The sequence below is a fragment of the Salvelinus sp. IW2-2015 genome, linkage group LG2 (genome assembly GCF_002910315.2).
Source record: "Salvelinus sp. IW2-2015 linkage group LG2, ASM291031v2, whole genome shotgun sequence".
NCBI classification, from domain to species: Eukaryota; Metazoa; Chordata; class Actinopteri; order Salmoniformes; family Salmonidae; genus Salvelinus; species Salvelinus sp. IW2-2015.
The window spans coordinates 33284393-33289510 of NC_036839.1; positions in this window are offsets into that span (position 1 = coordinate 33284393).

The window sequence follows — 5118 nt, forward strand, 5'->3', positions numbered from 1 at the left end:
CCCATGTCTGTAGTTTATTCTGAAGATAGTGGGGAGAACAAGTATTTGATACACTGCCGATTTTGCAGGTTTTCCTACTTACAAAGCATGTAGAGGTCTGTAATTTTTATCATAGGTACACTTCAACAAAAATCCAGAAAATCACATTGTATGATTTCTAAGTAATTAATTTGTATTTTATTGCATGACATAAGTATTTGATACATCAGAAAAGCAGAACTTAATATTTGGTACAGAAACCGTTGTTTGCAATTACAGAGATCATACGTTTCCTGTAGTTCTTGACCAGGTTTGCACACTGCAGCAGGGATTTTGGCCCACTCCTCCATACAGACCTTCTCCAGATTCTTCAGGTTTTGGGGCTGTCGCTGGGCAATACAGACTTTCAGCTCCCTCCAAAGATTTTCTATTGGGTTCAGGTCTGGAGACTGGCTAGGCCACTCCAGGACCTTGAGACGCTTCTTACGGAGCCACTCCTTAGTTGCCCTGGCTGTGTGTTTCGGGTCGTTGTCATGCTGGAAGACCCAGCCACGACCCATCTCCAATGCTCTTACTGAGGGAAGGAGGTTGTTGGCCAAGATCTCGCGATACATGGCCCCATCCATCCTCCCCTCAATACGGTGCAGTCGTCCTGTCCCCTTTGCAGAAAAGCATCCCAAAAGAATGATGTTTCCACCTCCATGCTTCACGGTTGAGATGGTATTCTTGGGGTTGTACTCATCATTCTTCCTCCAAACACAGCGAGTGGAGTTTAGACCAAAAAGCTCTATTTTTGTCTCATCAGACCACATGACCTTCTCCCATTCCTCCTCTGGATCATCCAGATGGTCATTGGCAAACTTCAGACGGGCCTGGACATGCGCTGGCTTGAGCAGGGGGACCTTGCGCGCGCTGCAGGATTTTAATCCATGACGGCGTAGTGTGTTACTAATGGTTTTCTTTGAGACTGGTCCCAGCCTTCTCTTCAGGTCATTGGCCAGGTCCTGCCGTGTAGTTCTGGGCTGATCCCTCAACTTCCTCATGATCATTGATGCCCCACGAGGTGAGATCTTGCATGGAGCCCCAGACCGAGGGTGATTGACCGTCATCTTGAACTTCTTCCATTTTCTAATAATTGCGCCAACAGTTGTTGCCTTCTCACCAAGCTGCTTGCCTATTGTCCTGTAGCCCATCCCAGCCTTGTGCAGGTCTACAATTCTAACCCTGATGTCCTTACACAGCTCTCTGGTCTTGGCCATTGTGGAGAGGTTGGAGTCTGTTTGATTGAGTGTGTGGACAGGTGTCTTATACAGGTAACGACTTCAAACAGGTGCAGTTAATACAGGTAATGAGTGGAGAACAGGAGGGCTTAAAGAAAAACTAACAGGTCTGGGAGAGCTGGAATTCTTACTGGTTGGTAGGTGATCAAATACTTATGTCATGCAATAAAATGCAAATGAATTACTTAAAAATCATACAATGTGATTTTTTTTKATTCTGTCTCACAGTTGAAGTGTACCTATGATAAAAATTACAGACCTCTACATGCTTTCTAAGTAGGAAAACCTGCAAAATCGGCAGTGTATCAAATACTTGTTCTCCCCACTGTATGTCAAATGTAGGCACAGAAGCACAAGCGTAACCTATCAGTCCTTCCTGGAAGAGTTTTGAAATCTGCCACACCCCCTTTGAATCAGGTATGTTTTCTCGAAGGAGAAAAGGATGCAAACATTAAAAGTTGCATCTATACAATGTCTTGCACAACTAGCTAAATCACTTTATACATTTATTTTGGCATTCCACATTTTGCGTTTGGAGGAGAGTTATTTCATATGGTTCGTGTTATCTGGGATCCTTTGGATGTCCCTACCCAAGTTGAAATGTAAAATGTTAAGGGTTATGTTAAGTGGCGATTTTAGCATGTAAATCTTGGTGGGGAAAACAAAAAAACATAGATGCAAAGCCACAAGACTAATCAGTACATGAATGCTACTATAACGGTGACAAACGGTGCCCACAAACTGTTAAGCCCTACATAAAGCTGTCCCAACAGCAGAGCTTTCTTTTCAGCACCATGGAGTGAATCCTTACCACTGCTACAGCTGGCTATCAGTGGAGCCTTGTCTGGCAACAAAACAGTTCACTCAGCCTCATTTACTGCCTTTAAAAAAAACATAGCTGATATGGCTGACTTGTTTAAACAAATCTGGTTTCTTCTGACAATTGAGATGTACAAACTATAGCATAAGGGAACGACGAGGCACTAATTTTGATTAAGACATATTACATTTATGCAGCAGCATACAAGACATTTTTGGACTCACCTCGGTGTGCTGTGCTCAGATCCTTCTTGTGGGCAAATTTTGTCATCAAAGTCTCGCATTCTCTGGCTTTATGGTGCTTTCAAGACAACTGGGAACTCTGAAAAAAACAAGGTTGAATCATGACGTCAGTGATCTTCAGGTCGGAGCTCTAGAAAGAGGCCAGAGTTTCCGACTTGGAATTCTGAGTTGGATGACTGTTCAATACGTATTTTCCAAGTCGGAGCTTGTTTTCCAAGTTCCCAGCTGTCTGGAACTCACTGAAGTCTGAGATTCCCAGTTCTGTGTTTCCAGTTGTTTTGAATGTGGCAGAAATCATGCTGGATTGACAGCATGGCCAATGTATTCAACATTTTCTGACCTATGGTGTTGGATGTGAATGTTTATCGTTTTAAGTTTGGAAAAGAGACCCTTAAACCCAGACTTGGACCCCACACCCACTCCACTGAATAGCAGGTCATTTATGTCCAATGGCCGATGAGCACCAATACGTTTTATCTATAATTGCTCTTCATATGACAAGGATTGAAAAGGATTTGCCAGTAGACTGTTGTATTGATTCATGATGATGACTGCTTGTCTAGCTTGCTAGCTAAGATTTTGAAAGTATGATGTTGACATGATCAGCCCAATCAAAGCTACAGTAGATATAATGTGATTTGTCATCATTTTATCTGTGGCCAATAACCTTGAGCCTTCCTGGATTGGCACTTCTAATGTAAATCTATGGCAGCACCCAAGGGGCTTGAATTTTTGAGCTCTCGTAGATTTTGCAGTGAGGTAGTGTCCCCATGAGTGACAGAACACTGAGCCAGTCACGTCGCAACTAGAGAACATTACCAACCCCTACGCTTCTTATTTTCTGCTGGCTGCCCTATCACCACAGAACCATTTGCAAACTGATATGTGACACGTATTAATGCCAAAATAACATGCAAAACAGGGAACTAGAAACAAATAAGATATACTGTATATATATATTTATTTTAGCTAAATAGGTGGGGCTCTGCCCCACATGACGGGTCGCCACTGATTATTTTTTACCTTTATTTAACTAGACAAGTCAGTTAAGAACAAATTCTTATTTTCAATGACGGACTAGGAACAGTGGGTTAACTGCCTTGTTCAAGGGGCAGAACGACAGATTTTTACCTTGTCAGCTCGGGGATTCGATCTTGCAACCTTTCGGTTACTAGTCCAACGCTCTAACCACTAGGCTACCTGCCTAGTTTAACCCTTTCATACAAGTGCATTTTTGTCCACTTTCCCTCTCCTCGATAAACGTAGACCTTTTCGAAAAAAGGAGGTCTGAGGAAGGACGCAGGAGTTGAACAAATCTAATTAAGAAAACACAACGGTCTCTGGCCCACACTCCAGCACAGTAGGAGGCAGTAATGCACCATTGACGTTGGATGCCAACCCCTGGTAAATCCCATCTAAGACAACGTCTCTACTTTGGGGCGCATGCAGCGTTGCCACGTTCGTGGTTTTCCTGCATTGGGCTTCTTTGACAACGATGTTGCGGGTGAAAATGTATTGGCCGCGGGTTTTTGGGCTATTTATAAATTGTACCGCGGCTGCCATGGCATTTCTCTTAAAAAATATACATATCACTTACCGCTAACTGAGGCAGGCTGTTGCTGAGTGAGTGCGTGAGCGGTGGGGAAGGCGGGTGTGTTGAGAGAGCACTACAGTTCTTGGCTGAGTCATGTGAGCAAGAGGAGAGCTGCACGCGTTCACGTTGTGACAACTTCTTACCAGTTGTAGGTAGGCTATTTAGATTGTCATTATGGAGACACCTATTTCCAACTCTTTTTCCATAAAACATAGCAATACGCTAGAACTGAAACACATCAATAAATAATGTAAACAAAACACTGGAAAACGACTTTGGGCGCATTATATAAATTCGCTCGGAGGGGGTTTAAAGTGCATTCTCTATGACTGCTTAAAGAAAACGGTATCAAGCGAAGTGCTTTATGCATGCTCAGGTCTTGGTTCTCAGGGGTTGCCCGAGTGAGTTTGAAATGGAAGTAATGGAACTCCCTCGCGTAGTTCATTTTATGAGGAAAAGTAATTTGTAAAAATATACATTTGCCTCTGTTAGCCATCAAGTAAGCTATTAATGAATATGCCATTGTAGGCAACCATTTGATACAATAAATATGTTGAAATTAAGATATCACTGGAGTCATTGCGAATCAAATTGTGCCATTTGTGTAGCCTACCTGGAGCTGGTGAACAAATGTAATAAATAGCCTATGACTTCAGTTTGTTGTTGTAGCCATGTGTTATTATTAACAAATTAAATTGACGGTAACAGTAGTCAGATTAGGCTACGGGTAGACTACAACAAATTCCCCCCAAAATAACCACTGACTGTTGTTGACAAGCATATTCAGTTCATATACATATTATTAATATTCAGTGATTTAAATTATGACCCCTGTTGCAGCAGGCTATTTGGGAAACAAGCATTTTTTATTGCAAAATTCATTAATAAATGTGTCTGTTAATTTGAACTAATCAAGATGCTAAATCGTTCACTTTATATCTTGCCTACATCTTGTCTAGGCTACTGTAAACTATCTGAAATTAGATGTAGGCCTATCAGGGGCTATAGGCTACCTGTAGCCTATGCCTATTGGAATGACCAGTCAATCTCGAAAATGGGCCATTTATAACGGTTTGTAGGCTGGCACATAGCAGCACAATTGCCAGAAAATAGACTAACATTCGTTTTTTATGTTCATCCAAGTGTTTCTTGCTCAGAGATTGAGATCCTCAGTCCAACTTTCATCACTCAAACTTTACATTT